Here is a 22,488-nt window from a genome sequence, read left to right on the forward strand (position 1 = left end):
ATTTTTATTAGACTCTAATGTACTGTCACATCAGTTAAGTGCAGTCTGTTCTGGTGATTTTACTAGGACTAAGTTGCTACTAAAACTATGAAACTAAAAACCTAATCTGAAAAACTTCCTGTCAACTGATGCTGGCAGACAGCACTAACTACAGCAGCTACTGTTTAATTTGCAAATCCCTGACCAAATTCACATTGTTTTGAGCCAGCAAGAAGTGGAAGGACCAGTTCTGCTCAGGCTGCAAGTGTGTGATGGAGAGAAAAGGGCCCCACGGTTCTAAAGCCTTATAGCTCGAAAACTGTACAATCAATAATCCTGTAACTCCCAGACAATGCCTCAGATTATCTTATTTTTCTTAATAGCCTGGTGAACATATTAGAGCCAGCTTTGAGCAATGTACCCCACCATTTACTATCTTTGTACTATCTCTTTCTATTAGCCATTAATATTCTCACCTAAACTGTGTGATATCAGAAAAATCATTAACCATCCTCAAAAATAATAATAAATGTGAAACTGAGATGAAATTCACAAATTGTACTTCATAAAAAGCTCAGACATTAAAGAATTAAGGTATTTTGAACAAAGAGAACTTGAGAGTAAGTAAGACTTACTTACTTATGGTGGTTTGTATTTTATGTACAAATATGTACCCACCATACTACTGAGAACTAAAAGAACTGTACTCTCTCTTACCCAGAACTGGATGTACAAGAAGAATCCTGTTAGTGGGAGCAGGATGCACGAAGCTTGTTTCTGCTGACAAGGTACAAGGTATTACAGTCTGACCCCTCATAGAAACACATTTCTACAGCAAATACACAAACTGTTTACAATGGCAGTGACAAAGCGTTTTATGCTCTTGTCTCCTGCCTTCCTGCTTAGACCAGCAGCCAAGAGAAAAGCTGAGGCTCCTGGATATTGTGATAGTCTGGAAAAAACAGACTGTAGTAGGCAGAGGTCCACTTTAATAAACTGACTCAAAGGCTGGGTTGGAAATTTTTGTCTTGTCAAACTTGTACTTCGTAATAGTTAGGGGATTTGAGATATACTGGTATGTATTTATTCGTGGTGATCGCTGCATTCATTCTAATTAGTGCTGCTGGAGAGGGGCAGAAAGCAGCAGCAGCTACATGAGGGATAGTTTCATTGCAGGAGGCACGATGACAAGCACAGAGCGAGAGCAAGCTCTGCCTCGAAGATCTAGCCAGACAGGTCTGGGAATGAGCATGCTGAAGCACAGAGAAAGATAGCAATTTGCCTAAGGTGAGCTAAACATACAGCCTTGTAAACAGTGAATAAGACAAGGGATAACATAAGCTCTGATAGCAGCTCTCTCTGCTGCTCATGCAGCAGCCACAGGTCTACATTTACATGTCTGTTACTTGCATGAAGGCAAAGGAAAAAGTAATTTTCATAATTATGAGGCAAACTCTCCCACTCAGTTAGCGGCCTCATCTCATCCTGGCACAGTACCCCACTTATCACATCAATAAATACAAAAAAATGGAACAGTAGATGTAGCTGAACATATTCATATATATTGGAAACTTTTAGCTTTGCTTTTTTTTTTTTCCCTATTTTACATTGCTGCAACAACTCACATCCCTGCTGGGCTTTGATTGCAGCTTTAGCTAATTATATTAGTCGAGACATTTTGTCATACAGTGAATCAGATCCTCAACTAATTTAAATGAATGCAGCTGCACTGATGTTAGTGGAGATTTGCCTGTTCTTACCAATTATTCATTATCTCCCCAAAAATGAAAATGCAAACTGCCATACCCTAAAATACAGTTTTTAAAGCAAAGGGATATGCCTTTACTAGCTCTTTCGAATTTATTTCCTAGAACACATTGAAAACTCCATTTGCACTCTAGAAAACACAAAGAAAGTGTGCTGGCTAACAAAGAAAAAATGAACTGTGCCTTCAGTACATTCTCCAGATGTATCTTCCCATAGAAATAAAACCTCAAGACTATTGTTACATCCAAATCTATTACATATATCCAAGAAACCAACAAGCATGGAAGACTACTAGATGACTGTTCTTATATATAGGATAAGAGAAACCAGAACAGAGAAGATTGCCTCACAGTTATGCTCCAGACTAGAATTCATCATGGATTGTCACATAGGAACAACTGTAAAAATACTATTTTTCTTTGTCTTATACCAGTTCTATTTGGTCTGGAAATGGTCATAAGTTCTGGCATATCAAAACATTTACAAAGCTAATGAATAAATCCAGCTAGAAGCAAACTAGCTTTGAAAGGCTCCAGTGTTCTGCAGCTATTGGTGTTTAGCGCACTGGATTTGCTTTTTCAAATACTGTGGCACAAGATAAAAGCAGATGACTTTCCTCAACCAGCTACAGATTTTCTCAGTCTTTTTGCACAGATGACTGTACAAATTCTTTAGCCATCAGCACCTAAACATTCAAATTCTTTCTGGCAACATTAACTCAGGTTAAATTTCAGCTGTCACTCTGACTTGTCCCTGATGCCTAGAGATGCATCTTTATAGACCCACTCATTTTCCATAGCGTTAAACCTTTTGGGGAGGAAAAAAAAAAAAAAAAAAAAGGCAGCCTAACAGAGGTTTATTTCTGCTTTGGCATGTAGCTTAAACTTCATATATCAGATATTTAATGACTTGTTTTCCACAGCATTGCTGGCACCAGTCTTGCTGCTGCTGTTTCTGTGTTTGTGCAGAGGTTCCTTAGAAATGCATGGCTGCTTTGTAACTGGCAAAGTTGCAGGAGGCGGCATGTGAATCTTGCAGAAGGAACACAACTCCCACCCTGCATGCAGCCCAAGCCTGGCCCGGGGCTGCTCTTGGCATGAACACAGGCTCAGCGTGTGTGTTCTCCCCCTGGGAGCACAGAAACAGCTCAGAGAGATGCTGTGGCTTTTACAGTCCTGGCATGGACACTACAGTTTGCTCGTGCGTGCTGCCGCTGCCCGCTGTTTTGGAGAGGAATCTCTTGGCCCTCACCTTTAGTGGGAGGGAGAGCAGCCCCTTCAGCAGCCCAGGCTCCTCACCCCGCGGGGTCTGCAAGAGCACAGGAGTGGGCGACGTCTCTGTCACAGGGGCCTTATAACTTGGGAGGGACAGGAGGCTGCACCTGCTGCTCCAGTTACTGCTTCATTAGCACAAAAAATTGTCAAATGTTTGGGAATGAATCCTTCTGCCTGTGCTGGCTCTGGCTCTTTCTAGATACAAATAAAAAAACTGCAAATTATTCAGGTGACTAGTACACTTTTCTTCCCTTTCCTTTCAATTTTGTCTATCCCAGTGTTCACAGCCCTTCTCAGGCACAACAAATAAATTAATGACAACCCATAATAGCCATCTATACCTTTTCCGCAACTTTTCCCTTTCTCAAGGGAAACCATTAAAACCAATCCTTCCTACTGTATCTAAGCCGAGAAAATGTTTTCCTCTATTCTTTCCTCTGACATTCTTACACTCTTATCCCCCACTGAGGAAGACTACATTTATGAGACTGCTATTTTTTTTAATGGTGATTTTGCTGATTTTTTCACCATAAATGCAAATGATTTTGAACAGTGCAGTGTTCAATTGCCTGATTGTGAAGCTCTAATGTTAATAGGATTATTCATGCAAGCACTCTCTGTATTATGCAACAATTGCATAATCACTGTCTGAATATTGCCTTAGGTTCCAGCTCCAGAGTCTCCAGATCTCATCCTCCCACCCTGTTACAAGTTTTTGTGCTGCATGCACCTAAGGCAAAAATTCCCTCCAATAAGTACTGGAGATAAAGCATTTAAATGTGGATTCTCCCAACTTTCTAATGCACTTCTTAACACTAGAGCCCTAGAAACCGCTTGACGGAATTTTGGGGGTTTTCTCATTTGGTTGTGTGGTTGGTTTTGTTTGGTTTTTTGTTGTTGTTGCTTGCTGAAAGGAACAGAAATGGCAAAGAAAAAACAGTTTCCCCCAGTTTCTTCTTGCAAGTGAAACAGTTTTGTTTTATAGCAAACACAAATGGAAGTGCAGCTGTTCAAAATGAATTTCTAGACTTTGCCATTCTGAAGTGGAAAGAGGAAAACAAGGTGATCGTTGCTGCCTTTTCTTTGCTTCTCACTCTCAGACTTTCCTTTTAGCCACTGCTCTAATCATTTTACTACTCTTCTAATAATTACATTGTTTCTACGGTCAAAAGGTGAATAAAAATGTTCAGCGTTTGGAAGGCATATTGCTCTGTAGGGACCAAGACTCATCATCCATACTAGAAACAGTAGTAAAATTAGAGACCATCTGGCCTATTTACCTGCTCATGGAGAAGCAACAGTCCCCAGGCCAGCTGGAGCTGTGTTTGCCAGCATTTTGGAAGTCCCCAAAGCTGAAATTAATGACCAGATGTTAGTGGAAGCTCAGCATCACCACCTCCACTTCACATGCCCTACACCTTTTTGTCACAGTTTCAGTTGCCTTTGGGTGCATGGAGCATGGAAGAACTGGCCTTAGATACTCTTTGAGCCCCGTTTCAAGTCAACTTAGAATAAGCTGATTTTGCACAGTGGTAGGGAAGGGATGGAGTGTGTCCATGAAACAATATCTGTGACAGTAAATCCAATCTGAACCTCATAAATATGCTTGGTACTTTGAGAGCTGCATGTTTGAAAAGATGATCAAAATTCATATGCTGTATACTCTCAGGCTCTATCAGTACTAACATATTTTCAGTTTTTCCATACAGTATCGGTAGCAAGTGTCCTGAGCCTAGGCTCTCCTGTTTCTTTATACTGCTATGTCTGGCTCCCCCCCCCCCCTTTTTTTTTTTTCTTCTGTCATCTATATCACGGAGCTAGGAAAATACAGAGGATTTCAGTGTATGCAGTCACTATATGCTGGCTCAGTGACACAGATTCCTTCAAGGGACAATAATATCAAACATATTATAGCACTTTGAGAATGCACTTGGCATACAGTACAAGCTGTTGAGATGGGGACCTTGAAGCAGGGCTTGAATGTACCTGATGCTGGAACCAAACCCCTCAAATCTGCTGATCTTTGGCAAACAGGATGGTAATCGTTGCCTGATGTATCAGAAGGCTGCAACTACCAAATGTACAATTACGGGGAATCTTCATGGCACAGACAGAATTGGAAGCTGCATGGTATTGCCTTCCCCCAGTCAGCCTCTTCTGCCACCTGACATCTGGGTAAAGGCTAAGGAAAATTAGACTGTTAACAGGTACTGCAGACATTAACATGGACTACAGATTTACATTACAGATGTTTTCCATATTATTTTCTGAACAAACTGTACACTTCAAATATCCAGTAATGTTAATTTGAACTCTTTGCAGAATTTTTTTCTCTTATATCCTCATTAAAGTCAGGATAAAAGACATCCATTTCTTTCCTAGTCCACAGAACCAGTTATTTCATTCTAGTAGGCATACTGCTAGATTGGTCAGGCACAGTTTGCCCTTGGTAAATCTATTCTGGCTGTTCCCAGTCATCATCTTGTCCTAGATGGAACTGAAGATGGAAAATGCAAAATGGTATACTGGTGACAGACTGCAGCCCACACAGATTCCTGAGGACTGTACATAATTATTACAATGACAAGGGTAAAGACGACAAATGCAAGATATGAAATTACAAGTATAACACTCCTGGGGTCCATTAACTTCCCCCAACACACTCAAATCCCAGGAAATTGTCAGTATGCATGCCTTTTTTGTACATGTAGAATAATACAGATGATCATATATTTCCTATAGCAACCACTGTTTGTTAGAGTAATACGTTCCCAATCTCAGAAATTCCATCCTAATATAAACCAGACCATATCAGTAAATGCCAATAGAAACCCCGCCTTCTCTCCATTTCAATTACTTCCAAATGTGCACAGTTTATCTGAAGGTACAAGGGGCATCTCTGCATGTCCCCATTTGGTAGTGCTTATGCAAGAAAAACATGAAATGCTGGCAGCTGCATCGTTTTAATAGGGAAAATGCATTAGTAACTCCAGAGCAGCTTGTCTGTGTTTAAGTCTTGACTTTACTCCTTTCTCAATACTTACAGCTTCCTTTGCTCAGGCACATTTCTTGATTTAAAATGAAGAGTGAGGTATTTCAGAAGCTGGCCAGTAACTCAGCAAATTAAAAAGGATTCTATGTATCAAGTCATATTGCCCTTTTTTCTTCATAATTGAGCTGGTAGGTTTTTAAAAATATTAAAGCTGGTGGTTGGGCTTACCTAAGGACTGATCGAAAGCTCTTTAGAATCAGTGGGAAGGATCCCATCAACAGGCATAGGACTAAGCCCCTCCTGCTCAAGCAGTGACTTCTGTGCATTGCAGGGTTTAGGCATACCTCAACTGTGGGTGTTAAAGTTATAGATCTTCTAACACAGAAATGTCTGCAAAACCTTCAACTGGCTAAAACAGAGGGACCCCATGTGGAAAGAAAGTCTGTAACGGGGTAGATGAATGGCTTTTTCCCCATCTTCTTACCCCCTACTCCAGAAGAAGAAAAAAAAAAAAAAAAGTATGTGGTCCCCATAAAGAGATGTGGGTTTTATTCTCTGCATGTTAAGAAGCTCTTAAAGGTATTTTCCTCTCTTACTGGTTTTGCATCTCCTAGAACTGTTCCTCTCTATACTTGGTCAAAGGGGCTCTGTTCTAAAGAGACTTCAGTTCTGGAAAAAAAATAACATGCTGAACTGGAAAAGTGAAGGAGGACAGCAAAAATTAGAGAGAAAAAAATCATGGTTATAACTATAAGGGGAACTAGTGAAAAAGTAGTTTCCAGTTTCCAGGAAACATGCCTGTTCTAGAGTTTGGGTTTGGACATATTTGAGTTGACAGCAAGAGGTTTCCAAAAACATGTTGTTTCCGTAGAAAAAAAGTTCTCAGGACCCGGCAGTTGCAACAACTGACTCATTTACTCTAAGCTCTGCGATTCTCAAAACTGATGGATTCTAGACAGACCTGCTGGGAGGTCAGCCCTGAAGTCACAGGTGCTGGACAACTATTCCCATGTTTTCAAGTCTTCACCTCTGCTTTGCAGTGGGAATCTGCACAGTGGTGGAGTTAGGTGCACTGACCACTAGCCGCCATGCCATGGGGTTGAACCTGCTGGGACTGCCGTGGGGGCTTCCCACTCTGGACAGAGCTTGGAGTTTCTGCCATGGCGTCCTCAGAGACAAATCTTGCAGGCCTATGCCCAACCTCGGACAAATCTGCCTAGACTCCAAAGACTTCACTTTTGGGGCAAAATCGTAGGACAGCCAGTTTTCCAAAGGTAAGTATCAAGTCCTTTAAAGATTGTTGGTTCTGGGGTAACCTGGATGGGATGCCCCTGGCTTCTGTGGTCCTAGCTTCAGAAAGGTTTCATTGGACTCACAATCAACTGGGCAACCTTTGTGAACATGGGAAGTATTTTGGTTTCCACAAACTCTCTTTTGGCATTTGTATGTGTAAGAAAACTCCTTTTGCCTGAAACACCTCTAGCTTTATTTCTTACTTTCCTCCATGAACCAGGTATAAATAAGGTAAAGCTTTACCCATCATCCTTGTCAGCTGACGGATCACAAGCAAAAGCCACATACATCTAATTTAAGATCTATTCCATCAGTTCTAGTACAATTGTTTTGTCTTTTATGTATGTATTGTACTGCATTTATATTAAATTTATTTCAGTTCATGAAATGAATTTATAAGACATCTACTGAATGGCTATGCTTTGCTCCCAAGATTTAATTAAGACCCGATCAGATAGCAGGTTGCACCTTCCACACAAATATAACTACTGACCAGCAAACTAATTTATGAATATAAATGCGTCTTTCTACTAAAATGTGTTCTTTCTAACAGGTACTACTGTGGTCTCTGAAACCCAGTTAATAAATATGCCACTAGATTCTATCTCCACTTTACACATACAAGTACGTGACAGTACTCTTGTGTATTAGTAGCAAAGCCATAAAAGCAGGGCATAGGAAAGTTTATACATGAATTAAATGCTTTACCAGGAACAGATGAGAAAATGGAGTCAAAGGGAAAGTTTTCAGTAATAAGAAAATGCTTAGAGGAAAAACATTTTATGTAGAATGTTTAATTATTTCTTCTGAGTAAAGATTTGGTCCTGTGCTCACCTGTGCAAAACATATGGTATGTACTGTAAATAATTATTCAGAAGTGTAGAAATTTGTTCAGTTTCTCAAAATTTAACCTCTGGTGCTTGTTCCTTATTTTCAGTTTACACCAAAAACCATTATGAATTTTACAATGGGTGAAACCTTAAGTTCTGTCTCATTATGATAGTCCATTCCTAGAATAAATCCAAGTATAAAATTTCTATAGGCTATAAAAGCTTTAATGAAGCTGTTCTAGTGCTAGTATGTTTGTTTCAGACATACATACTGAGATTATTCTCCAACTAAACAAAGCTGAAAACATGGATGAAAAAGACTAGAAGCCTTTGAAACAGCACTGGTCTACTGAAGTGACCAGGGCATCACACCATTGTAGAACTGAGATTTTTCTGAAGTATGCTGCAAAATTTGTACAACTTTCAATAATGCTAATAGATACTATGTGGCTACAAGCTCCATTTGTCACTCAAAAAGCCTGAGTTTGTCTCAAGATTCTTACTTTATTTTTAAAATAAATGTTTTTAATTCTTTTAAAATCTAAAAGAAGGCAAAGGCAAAACACACCTATTCCTATTTTCAAACCATTATTTTCTGTTCATTACTATTTCTTTTTTTCAGAATTGCATAAAACAAAGTCCATAATATAGTCACAGCTACTTTTCTTAGTCTCTGCAACTGGGACGAGAGCACAGAGAAGACAGATGAAATACCGCAGCACTGAGGCTGACTGCATTCCCCACCTATGGCATAGTTCAGAGTAGTTTACAAGCTGCTTTAACACCACTGATTGAAAGACCTCAAACTACTGCCTGCCTCCTAACAGTATACAGCTGAGGGTTTGTTTATAGCAATGGATATCTCAGATAAGATTCGATCTGTTTTTTTACTATAAAGGACCTAGAGAATCTGATCCATTGTCTTTCCATTGTAAAGACAAATTTAATTGGTAGCTATTCTGCCAAAGCTAAACACTCAGAGTTTTACTTTGAATTGATAATTTGGACTAGATGTGTTAGTATTCCCTTGTTGTCACTCATCTGAAACCTCTAGGAGGAATATAATAGTTCCAGCTCTGTCTTTCTTCAACCATCAAACTAGCCAAACTATCAACTATTGGTGCAAGTTAATGATCTGACAAACATATCCATAGTGTACACAGTTGTCCACAGAAAAATGGATTGAAATTCAGCTTTGTCACATAGGTCATCATGTATTCAACAGTTTCTATCTAATTACAAAAAACAGCCAGAGAAGAGCCTGAAGATTAAAAGTTCTGATGTGCCTCATTTTGAGGTCTGTGTACTTATATCCAATACTCAGCATTTGTCGTGGCACCTGAAAGCTGCAGCTTATTCTGACATATGTACTATCTTAGAAGATGGCCAGTCTGGACAAGAAAGGTCTGTTCATTTCTTTAAGTAAATAAATAGAAAAAACAGTAGATTGACTTTAGAGCAATGGAGCCATGATATACAGTTATCTACAGAAAGTTAGTGAACCTGGTAAATGCTTGGTCACTAAGAGGATGGGCATTAAAAATTGCACCATATAGACAAAATGAAATAACAAAGCTTTTACTTTTAATGGAATACCCTTTTGCCAATTATATAAGTGAGGTCAGCATGTAATGGGATAAAACCCTAGATACACAGGAAAGAATAAAATTTTTACCATCAGGATAACAGTTACCTACTTCAATTTAATAAAATTGAATGAATGCTTAAAGTCTAATTCTGACCTTCTTAGAGTGTAGCCACTATTGACTTCAACCCACAGTATTTGGGTGGTAAAATGCTTTTTTCCTTTATACACACCTGGTTTTGCTGTATGTATATACTCTGCCTGGGTTTGCAGTGACATACTGCGGGTACTACAATAGCGTTACACATGGATTACGGAACTGCACTGGAATTCCTGTTTTCTCTGCTGCAGGTACTAACAGAATTTTTTCTCTTATGTATGCCAGGCATTTTCTTCTATTCATGCAGTGATTGATATGCAGCTCAATTATCTGATTCAATGGTAAAACTTGAGAAGTCTCTTTCTAAAAAGAGAAAAAAATCTGGATATCCTCCAGAAAATACATTATCCTCTTTTCTGTTCATCAAGATCTTATTCCTCACCAACACTCTTACAATTCATTGTTGTACTGTTTAGCATCTCTGAAAGAAGTGTCTAAACCTTTGTGTTTATATATCACAGGAAAGATCTGTACCTTTCTGTATCCTTTTTTTTTTTTTTTTTTTCAGTTTGTAAAGCTAGAATGAATTGGTTTGAGGTTGAAATGTTTCAACCTCATTGTCATTTACATTTTCTTGACCCTAAACAAAACAAACCCAAAAAACAAATGGTTTCCAGTTTAGATCCCTTCAAAGGGAGAAAGAAGAACCTCATTAAGTTTACAAAGTTTAACCTCCTTGCTTTAAAGAACCATGCAATAGTTTCTTGAGATTTGTTACAAGGACTTTACAAAGATGTGTTAATTATCTGATCTAAGTCTACATTTGTTTTATCTTCATTTTGTGCAGACTGTAGCATATTCATTTCATGCTGTCTCCTTAAAAATGGTTATTAAAGCTGCAGTTGAGTTTCAAACCAACTCAAGTCAACTTTACACTGAACACATGCATCAATAGCATAGCACTGTCCAGCATACTCCATATGAAGGAAAAACGAGCCCAATGACAAAGAAGGAGAAAGAAAATAATTCATCCAATCTTGGAGATTCCTTTTAGAGTAATTGCTAATATCTGTCTGCAATAATTGTCTAAGGAGAGAATTTTCTACGGAGTACAAATCTTGTTGATTTTCAGTAAGATCTATGTGTATAGCTCCCTGGGGTGTTTTGAAAGTTATCCATTTCGGTGCCAACAAAAATCTTTGTACATTTTCTGTTAGCTTAAATAGCAAGCTATGAGTTTGTTTAAAGGGGTATTGGGCTTAACAGAAATTTAGAGAGATCGTACTTGTACTCCCAGCATCCAGACGTTACAGTACCACAGAAGGCAAGTGGCCATGTCAGCAGGTTTTCGGGTATTAGTCTACCTCTGAGAAAAATTATTGCATTGCAGGAGGCTAGAGACAGCTGCGAATGTTTTCCTTCATATGAGGTAAGGACAACTGAGGAAAATGGATGAGATTTTTCTTCATTTCTGTCAAAGTCCATACACAAAGAAAACATTTCATTTCTGAACAGGGTATGAAGCAACCTGTCTAAAATAAACAAGTCTGGCTTAAAAAAAAAAATCAGGTATGAGATGGCAAGGACTGCTGCTAGCATCTATAAGAAATGACTCCACAGAGTGGGTAAGGTACATTTGAAACGACAGGACAAGATAAATATAGCTGTGTGTTACCAACTTCCACTGACTCACAGAATATGAAATCCAAGTGTAATGTTTTCTTCTGCTGCAGTTGGTCTAAAACAAGCCCTTCTATGACCAAATATTTAGAGGAAAGGGCTTGGAAAAGGTATAATTCTACTTATGAATAACTCACTTGTTTTTCAACCCTGGTGATCTCAATTAAAATTCCTGCCTTATGAAGGAGTTAATTGTTTTAACTTTCCTGACCAACAAACCTGACCTGTGCTTTAATATTTCTATGGCAGGGAACCCTTATTTCAGGGTTAATGGAAAATATACGCACAAATAAGTTCCCTTTGCACATCAGGAGGACAGTAGATTCCAGAACGACCCTTCTAGGGATACTTGGTGTGTTGTTGCAGATACGCACCCCCTCACGAAACCGGTGTTTTTGTTGTATCTGGACTTCGCATTCTGTCAACGCTGAACATTTTGCTCATTTTCAACAGTAGCTCATATCTGAATGCCGTCAGCTATGACCTGGGGCTCTGCAGCTCAAAAGCAGCCTCTAGGCACAAAATCTACTTTTGGGGTAGTGAATCACCTAGGCTAAGAGCTCATTGGTGGCACAATGAAATTCCGGTTCTATCTCCCTATACCACATCCAAATGTAAAGAGCTTATGAAGAGGAACAAACCTGATAATTAGCTATAGAAGTATTATCAATATTAACTTGTAATACCCTTCTATTTTATGGACCACGCCAGAAACTTGTGAAGATGAACTAAAGAAGTTTCAGCTCACAAGGATTTTCCAGGTGGATATTCCAAAGTGCTTGAAATTCCAGGTTTAGGCATGGAGTTCAGAAAACTGAGAAGGTGAGTAAATCGAGGTTTGTATGTACCTACACAGGTAAAAGGCTCTCTGATGCAACAAACAAAAGCACAATAAAATCCACTGCAAGATATGCTGGGGCAGAGTCTCACTTGTGGTAAAATAGCATGCATTTCCCACAAAGGTGGCAAAAATGAAGGTACTGAAACAGATGTCATGAGAAGACTCTTCTGACAGATTGCACCAGCTTCAGACTAACAACAACTAAATGGAAAGGGATGCTACAATTTGAGGCTCTTTTCTAAATAGTAATCTATGAAATATCTATGAACCAAATCCTTATTTATTCCAAACTTGAGGGTGACTGGCTTTGTACAGGAGTTGCTCTGAAGTCTGTGGAGCCTGTGAACAACTTGTTTGAAATAGCACAATAATCTGAGGGGACAGCTCACATCTGGAAAAGAAATGACAAGGAATCTGTGGAGAAGTTGTTCCATGAGCACTGGAGCTATCTACATCTCATTTCCACTGGACTCATATCTTGTAGTTGGTTGCTTTTTTAGCTGAATATTACTGCAGTTTAAGCTCACCCTAATTAAATATCCAGTAGGTGTTAGTTGGGGAAAAAAAAAAAATCTTCTATTGCTCCTTGTTTGAAAATAGATAATTCACACAGGAAAGAAGCTTTAGTTGAGGAGGGGATTCTCTAATGTCTGAAATAGCAAAAACTCCACAAGATGCTTCTTTTTTTCCAAGCAGTTAAGCATTCATAAAGTGGTAGCCTGTGTAAATTTTTTACTTTAGTAAGAACTTAAATTGAACTTATTTTTCCACTCTGTCCAGTAGGTGTACTAATAGGATATTTGCTTTCCAGGAGAGCTTTCTTCATTACTTATTAGGAATTTAATATGATTAAGAACTGTATTCACAAACATGTCTGGTTCAAAAAGGGAAGATAGGTAAAGATGCTTACATAAACCTTATTTCCTTAGGAAATCAGGATTCAAATAATTCAGATATGCATAGAGGTGAAAATAACCTGAGGAACTGGGTAAACTTGGAATTCACAGTGGTTTCCCAGCTGATTAGTGAATCTTATTTCAACATTCCTCTCGGTGGAAGAATGATTGTCCTGGGACAATCCAAATATTATTTGTGATTACCACACCACCATCTACTCCTTAAGGAGTCTGTGATCCATGTGAACAAAGAAGGGAGGAAATATTATTTCTATTTTACAAACAGGCAATTTTGACACTGTTGTTGCCATTTATGGTACAGATTTCTCTCCATGTTTGGGCACATGTGGCTTAATTTCCGAGCTTAGATTTCTAGATCTCCATGCTAATGCCTTAAGCACAGAACCATTTTTCCTCCTGGACATACTCAGGGATATGCAAACTCTTCCATGTGAGTAATCTCAGCAGGGAAAGGTGATGCACCTGTGCAGTGGAACATAGTATCTGGCAGACTGCCAGCAAATCCAGCACTGGGGATTCTGGATGTTGTTTATAAGAGAGAAGTTAGGCTGCCTGGTTAGGTTCCAGATTTTTCTTATTGTGGACTGCAATGAGATAGAGAGACTAAGCAAAGACACTGCTATGCAGAAATTGGGAATATTGGGTGAAAGATAAAAGCACAATTACTCTTTGCATGATTGAAACACTGCTCCACTACATCGATAATAACAATGAAAAACTATTGGCAGGAAAATTTTGCTATATTCATGTTTTAATTTAAGGAACTGTCAACAGAATAAACTTAAGGCTTTACTATGGGCGTATTCACAGGAGTACCAATGTGCTTTTTTTTTTTTTTTACATGCGTAACAACTACTGTGATCTATTTTAGAGAATGACTCAGCTTTAAGATAAAGTGAGAGCGTGCCTTCTAATAGTTGCCACTCTTTTCAAGTGAAAACCTTTTTTATATACCTCTTCAGTAGAGATTCCTGGCCATGTAGTATTTCCACTAAACTTGGGTTCTTTCTTTTTTACCAACTCGCAAGTGGGTTTGTTTCTTTTAAAATAAGTACAAGTGCTAAATCTACAATGAAACTATAAAGTCTACTAGAAAGACTTCCACTGATTTCAAAGGGATCCAAATCAGACCCTGTTTGACTATCAGGCAAAAGGTACTTTGCTATTTACACCAGAGAATACAAATTAAAAATGACTAACCAGTAGAGAAGAATGAAAGTGTTTCCTGTCCTGCCTTTTATACAGTCAGAGATATGTGTAAACAGAACAGAAAAAGGAAGGTGGTGTTTCATTCTGAACAGAAAAAAGCAGAATTAACTCAGGGTGGCTCCACTAATTATCTGCTTCAAAAGGAGTGGGAATTATGTAGCCCTAGGAATTTTCCAAGGTATGAGCCCTAGAAAAAACTACAGTAGTTAATTAGCCAGCCCCATAAGCTGCAACCAACAATCAGTTAGGAGGGACACTAAATTTAACGTTAATAGCTTATTTTGTTGCCTCTGTATTTTTATCACTTAATTGCATTAACCTTAACCTGTTTTTAAGTAAACACCTCCTAAAAATATCATCTGTGGCTTAAATGGCTTCTAAATGATCTATCCCAGCACAGTATATCCCAGTTCCACCAGGCAGCTGGAGAGGGAGTAGCTCCACCCTTCCAGTGCTCTGCATCCTGACACAAGGTACAGGGAAGAGGGAAGGGCAACTCCGTATTCTTCAAAGCTTCATTGGCAGCTTTGGAGATTACAGACAATACTGGACATTAGCTTGGGACTGCCCTTTGGGTGGTGGCGAGGAAACTTGCCAATAATCACAAGCACAATCCAAATGGCACGAAAACACCAGTGCAGTGCCTTCATCTTCACCTATGTGGCGATAAGCTGCTTTTCCAGGTTATCAAGCCAGTGTAAAAGCAGTCCCCCTCTTTCCCAGTACTGCTGTTGTGATTGGAAGCAGGAAACTTATTATTACAAAATAGTATCGATTATAGAGAGCACATGCAGGAATTTAAGAACGGTAGCTCTCATAGCATAGGGAACAAGGAATATGCAAGGAAGTCACTCTTACTCCTAGTCCCAATTATAGGGTACTTTCTTCCCACTTTTTCTCCAGTGAGAAATGTCTTCCTTAGTTCCTACAGTTTTATGCAGAATGAGTGCAATTTTCAAAAAAATTATTAAGAATTGTATGAAGAGATAACAGATATTCAAACACTACCTTTGGTCCTTAAATCTGTTACTTTGTAATGGGGGAAGAGTGAAAACAGACAGTTGGCCCTATTAAGACCACCAGTGGAGACTGCAGAGCAGAAATGAAGAAAATCCTTTATCTGCTTTTTCCATTTTTGAAGCGGCATTGGCCAGCTTCCATCACATTAGTAACAGCAAAAAGTGATGTCATTTTGCACTGTCTCCACCCTTCTATCCCAGCCTTCAGGGAGGATGCTCTGCTACTGGGAATTCACAGATCAGTTTTAGAAACCTGCCATCCCCAAGAGCTGAAAACCACAATTTTCTATTTTTATCTCTTTTGTGTCTGGAAGAGGAGGAAGATGCAGATGCCCTCTATAGTTAAAAAAGTCTTTTCCATGCAGTCTGTCAAAGCTTCTCTAGGGACCCACTCCCTGACACAAATAACTTCCATAGGTACAGAAGGAAGCTGATGCACGTTTTCTGTCTGTTCCACACAATCCTTGCAACAGCTGCTGTTTTCCAGTGGAAACAAAAAGCTATTAGGTGTCTCTAAGTAAAATAGACAGGGAAATCCCAGAGCCAATCTTTAACAAGATGCATTAGACACAGTTAATCATGCTCTCTGGAAGCTATATAAGCAAGTAAATATATGCAGAACAGGCTGAGCATTTGATCCTCACTCTGTGCATCTGCTTTTACACATTTTAGGGAAAACTCCAGAAAAGATCTCCGTGAGTCACAGTCCTGAATCCTTTCTGCCTTCTTAGGACAGTATCCTGATCTTGAATATGTTTTTACTCAGTTTTAGAGGATCCTAAAAGAAATTACAATTTTATGGCGCCACTGTGCAATACAGAGTCAACACTGTGGCACTTGGTCCAAGCACGAGCATAAGAACCGGCAATTCATTTGTAAACTTGGTGAACCCAATTAAAACCTCTAATGCAAGTCCTTTCTTTGCAGTCACACCTAGGACACATTATTTCTATTAGTGATGCATTCTGGGACATAGGTTTCCACAAAGACATCCATTTTTAGGCCCGTCTGAACGGCTGTCTGTCCTTTTTAAACAAGATCTTCTCACTCCTGATTCAGGACGAGTGCCACCTACCGACGGCAAGGGCTGTTCTATTTGCTTAGTTAAATTCATCAAGAATTCTAACCTGAGTTGCTGTTGTTTCAGGCAGCTTTGCTTCAAGTCCTGATGGTGAAAATAGGCCTCAAAGAAAATGGAATGTTTCAAAAATCTGGAATGGTACGTGCCAGATTCTCATGAAAGCCTGCCTGCCCATGATGCTGCTGACTGATGAAGAATTCCCTAGCACCACCACCACCAGTCACTCTACTAACATTTTCTGCAAAAAAAAAAAAGCAAGTCAGACAAAGATATTCACCCTCTATGGATAATCACATATTGAATTCAAAAGGTGAATTAGAAAGAAAAGAAATCAAACACAGGAGCCAAAAATCTCTAGAAATATGTCTAAATTTGGACAAAACCAACAAACCTCTATATAAAGAAAACTGAGTGTTACAGGATGAATAAAAATACCACTGCATTGTAAAAAGTCAGCTGCATGGCTTCATCAAAAAGTCTTCTGGAAAAGATTTACTATAAATTACACCTCTGCTCTATATACAAGCTTCATAAATGAAGTATAGGATTTTAAGAGACATTTTCTCTTTCTTTTGTCAGGTCTGGAGTCATTAAACAGAGATTAGCTGGATAAATAGAGGAAGTGATTTTTAAACTGTTTGCAAACTTAATGTGAAGAGCCCAGCCTTGCAAATTATCACATCTAATCAGAGATGCACGCTTCACTGCTCCAGTAATTGTACTAGTATTAGTCAAATTCTTGTTGTCTCCTCATTAGCCATGAAAAGGAGACTCAAGATGTACTTCATTAGAGTATCCTGAATATAAATTGTTAGGGTAAGGAGGAAGAGATGTATTACATACTGTACTGTCTATAGAAAGAAAAATATTAAGATCATAAAACATATTGAATCATTCTGGAGTTACACTGAACATATGACTTTAACAACCAAACCCCTCTTCTCCCTTTTTGTTTTTACTGTCTCGATCCCCTCTTTTATTTGCAGTGAGAGCATAGTACTTGAAAATGTAATTTACAACCAATGCCATAAAAAAAAAAAAAGCGGTGTATTATGCAGCCGTTCCTATTTCCACAGCCAGAATAACACAGCTTAATCAAGAACTGTATCTTTAATAGAGACACTTGGTAAATTCTTGGCTACTGGATAACAGGTAAAGGTGATCTAACTCGCATTAAATGTAGATCAAATCAAAAGGTTTGTTCCTTTGATCAGCAAAGCATTTAAGCACATGCTCATGCCCTTCTTTATTCAGCAATGCCCTTAAGTACATGCCTCTAAATCAAGAGAATTTAAACACATGCCTAACATATGAAGCATGTGCTTAAGGGAATTGGGGTTTGAAAAATCCAGCTTGAATAGGATTTCCAAACAGGTCTATTAGAAGGGTAAAAGTAAAAACATTTCCAAGAATTTCAGTAGAAGCAGAAGCAAAGCAAATTTTCATGTTTGTTTTTTTCATAGCTATTTTTGTTGGTGTTAATCCGAGTTTGAAATATTTGCATTACTCAACAACAGTCAAGGGAAGCCGCAAATGAACTAGGCAGGTCACCAAAATGCTACCAAATGTCTTCTACCTCTCTACTTTATCACATATTAAAAAGAACCAAAAAGCAAATAACATGCAAAAACATACCCTCTCACCCCTTGAACTACAACACCAAATCATCCTGAAATCAAATGTCTGAAGACTAAAATCCATGCCAAATCTGGTCTAGCATTTGTTTGTGTGGAAGACTTGGTGTGAGGGCAGTAACTAATTCAAGAGGGGAGTTAAGTCCATACTGTATTCCAGGTACTCTGCTTACTGCAAGAAAATGAACTGGATTTCTAGGCCTGAGGTTTGATCCCCATTCAGTTGCATCCTCTCAGAACACAGCAATATCCTCACCCAACTTCAGCTCTATCCCTCAATAAAAGACTAGAATCTTCATTTTATTATTTACTATAATTTACACATCATGCAGGAGCTCATCATGGAAAGGACCCCATCTTGCTTGGTCAAGATATCCTGGACAACAAAAAAAAATATTTCTGAAATACTTCCTGGTGCCTCTTTGAACAATATTAAAAACACTTCAGCAACCTTTCATACAGAATTAATTAACATAAAAACCAGCCTCCACAATGCAGCAGAGCCCTAAAGTGGTTTCTGGAATTTAATTAGGCTAACCTTCTTTTCTCTACATTGGTACCACTCTATAATAAGTGCAAATCATTATTAATTCCTTTGGTGTTCACTGTAATAACATTAATCATGATGAACTCTTTTGGTAGTAAAGAGTATGTAATATGTAATTCCATAATAATTTAGCATTAACTTGAAATTAATTTATAAAATACACTATTTGTCACCACACACTTAACATTTATAAAATTCCTCCTCATCATTAGCATTAGGGTAACTTGCATAAAAAAATACATTGGCTACAGACTTAAAAAGTTCATAAATACATTTGAGAAATTGAGTGGGAGATGTTAATGATCATTTATTTAGCAACTTTTCCTTTAAAAACTATAGTAGGGTCATTTTAAGAAGTAATAAAATATCATCTATTGTGGAACACACTTGAATCCTTTTTCGTTACTAATATTTGTGCAACACAGATTCTAGTTTAAAGCTGATTAAAGTCTGGAATTTAAAAAGAGAGTTCAACGATGTGTAGTAAAGGACAACTTAGCCAATTAAACGATAAGAGAAACACAGATAGAAAGAATTTTAACTGTAATTTGGATGTGTTGAAACAACTAAGTGACATGCAAGCATACTGCTCTGTACCCAAGAACTGACCAGATAATTTACGATAGTGGGAGACAACAGAGTTTGAATTTGTTAGCTTTGAGTAAATTATTCTTAGTTTATGGAGTGACCATGAGATTGAGAGTTGGTTTGTTTCATCAGGAAACATTAGCAACATGGTGTTACAGGCCAGATCACACCTTGTTGAAGTTAATAGCTTTGATCACTCTCTTTCACCAAAGATATTACAACTTAGATCCCTGTCTCAAAGCAAGAACAAATAGGAAGCTGTCCACTGCTTAAAATTATCTGTATAGAATAGTTTGGTTATACATAATTTTGGGAAGAGTTGTGGAGAAGAGGCACTTCAGTGCAGCAAACAGAAAATGAAAGCAAGGTCAAGCCCAGTCAGAGTGATTGTTGGTATTGGATCTCCAAAAGAGCTGTAATACGGAGTTTTTTGGTTCAGTACTAGTTGAAAAATCTGATTATTTGAAGCAAGAAAATTGTTTCCCAATTTCTTTGATTGCTCTGGAATTTAAAATAAATCCAGAACTTGTGTATTGTTTGTAAATAAACAATTTTGCAACAGAGAACTTCACTTGATCATCAATTCTCTTTCCCTATCAGACTAGCCTAAAGGACACTAAATTTTAGCCAGTGTCCTCAGGCAGGGATTTCTATGATTGCTTGAAAAATACAGCATGACAATTTCCAATAGATGGGCTTTGGAGCTTGCAAAAAAAGGAGAGGAAGATACAAAACAAAAGTGCTTGTCAAGTGACATATCTTGTTGCTACAAATGGCAAAGTGATTAAGTTTAAGATGCAATCAGACACTGAACGTGTACAAACATCCACAGTGAGTGATACTAATGGAAGAACAGTTTTGTCTTTCCACAGATGATTTGTTTTCATCACTGGACAATGCAAAATCTCTGTATTAAAAATTCACAAAGGATGCATTTGGAATCCTTTTATCTGTCTGTCTTAAGTATTTCTAAGGTGCCAATCACTATATTATCTAAATACATTAACAGAGTAGCTGTCTTTTACTAAATATAAAAAGAGATTCCAAAAGAATTCAAGATCGAAACACCTTCTTACCCAGCCACAGAAAACCCTTCTCAGTGCTGGGAAAGGCTTTGTACAACAGCTCTGAGGAGCTCTCTGGGACAGAGTCTAGAGGCAAGTGACACTTGCATGCCATTTGCAGGGCCCAGCAGCCGATGGAATACATTTACTTACACAGTCTACAGCTCTGCATACATTCTGAAATTACTTACATTATAGTTTTTGGACTATACTATAGCTGATATAAACTGTGTGTGGTAGTGAAGCAACAGAACATGTAAGCATATGCTATAAGTGGGAATGAATTTAAGCATGTGTTTATACGTTTGGCTGAATCAGGCCCCTCATCACTTGGGCAGATCTTCAGTTTATTTTATATCAGCATTACCTCAGCAGAGTCGCCTCTCCTTTAAATTGGTACCAGTAAAAAGCAAGAATTATGCCCCATAAATTTTAGATGTATTGACAGGTCTTTCCCACCTTAAATGAAAAATACTGGGCATGTCTTTTACTCTATGTAATTACTTTTCCATAATACTAGGTATTCATTGTGAAAAACGGTTATTTAAACAATTTCTTCTAGCTTAATATTTAAAACTGTATTTTGCTCTTAAAAATGTATTAACTTAATTTACACAAAAAGAGACTCTGCTTTGGAAAAAGTCAAGGATCTTTTGTCTCAGCTATTTCCTGCAATGATTTAATGTTGGATAAAATAGAGAAGAAGGATCTGATCTGCTCCTGGTATAAATCGCTAGCTGCAGACCTTGTATCATAAATATCTTCCTCTTTTATATTATCGTTAATGTTAATTACAGTAGACCAAGAAGTTACTTCTTAAAGAAGTATCAGTCATGATCTTGTGGTTCAGCCTGCACTAAGATTTGTATTTAAAAATGTACATTCAGCTATTTAGTTATGTACAATGAATTCAGTTTATTTCTCCCCAAATATTAACATTTATTTTTTGAATGCAGAAAGAATTTTTAATAACACATATTCATACCCAAATGGCTTACATTTCAGAAGTCTCCTCAGGCCTGCTGTTTAAAGTTGGAACTTGACTGAATTCCATTTATGTTCAGTGTCAGTGATAATTTGGTGATAATTCACCATATGCTGGAAAAAAAAGAAAAAACTTACAGCTTGGAAACATTATTTAAATATCAAATATACAAGGAGAAGAATATAAGTGTTTTCCTAGTAATACAAGAGAGCTCTTTCTCATTCTGCACTTCTCTGTGTGTTTCCTTCATCAGTACTGGAATTTAACCATTGGAATTGGAGAGGGACAAATTTCAATTAGTCTGACCGTCATTGCAAGAGCTATCAGGGTTCTTTTGTGAACTGCCACAGCTCAGCACTGGCCTAATTCCAACACTGCTTCTTATGCTTTTTCTTTTGCTTGCTCTGCTCTTTCTCTTAATCTCATTCTCCATTTTTCACGTGCTCTTTTCTGTATCATTTTTCCCCTCGCAATTTGCATCATTTTTGTATCCTCCCTCTATCCTTTTCTTTCCTCCTGGATCCAGTATCTAGCCTTCAAACCTCACTTCTTTTTTTTTCCCCTCCCTTTTATTTTTCTTTTCTCTTCAAGTTTTCCTCTTTGATGAAGACCCTTCTTGTTCTATCAATCAGCACTTAAAAAAGAAACCCCGGCAAATTTTGTCTCTGTACAAACTGAGACTTTCTTTAAAGAGACCATTTTTTATTGCAACTCAAAATATGCTCCCACTGATACTACAACTTCTCTCAACTCAAGGTCAGAAAAAGCTTATATATTTTACCAACCTAGTGATTTTAAGTGTTTATTCTCAACAGATGTGAGCCTGAATTAAAATTTCCAGCACATGCTAGAAATCACAGGTATTGCTCCAAACAAATTACTACTCAAACAACTTCATGATACTGTCATTCCAGGAAAATGGTATTTCTAGGTATTGTATCAAAGCCCCAGACAAGCAACATTTGAAGCCCTAGTCATAATGCTTTATGTACTCTATAAAAGTACCTTTCATCCCCAAGCGTTCTTTCTTTTTTATGAACTATCCCTATGTAGATGCCTTTGGGGTGGAGTTGTTGGACAAAAGTATCCCAAGTAGAAATTTT

At 38.0% G+C, this 22,488-nt stretch overlaps 1 long non-coding RNA gene across 1 annotated transcript in view; it reads right to left on the minus strand.

Annotated features, from left to right (window-relative positions):
* LOC148054797 (uncharacterized) overlaps positions 1-21,495 on the minus strand; it is a 59,252-nt gene extending 37,757 nt beyond the window's left edge. The window contains exon 1 of the long non-coding RNA XR_015706676.1: positions 21,399-21,495. This is a non-coding gene — a long non-coding RNA (uncharacterized LOC148054797). The remainder of the gene's footprint in view (positions 1-21,398) is intronic.
* Positions 21,496-22,488: the final 993 nt, after the last annotated feature.

The sequence above is a fragment of the Nipponia nippon genome, unplaced genomic scaffold (assembly GCF_047370975.1).
Source record: "Nipponia nippon isolate SJK-2023a ecotype South Korea unplaced genomic scaffold, ASM4737097v1 scaffold_3, whole genome shotgun sequence".
Lineage (NCBI taxonomy): Eukaryota > Metazoa > Chordata > Aves > Pelecaniformes > Threskiornithidae > Nipponia > Nipponia nippon.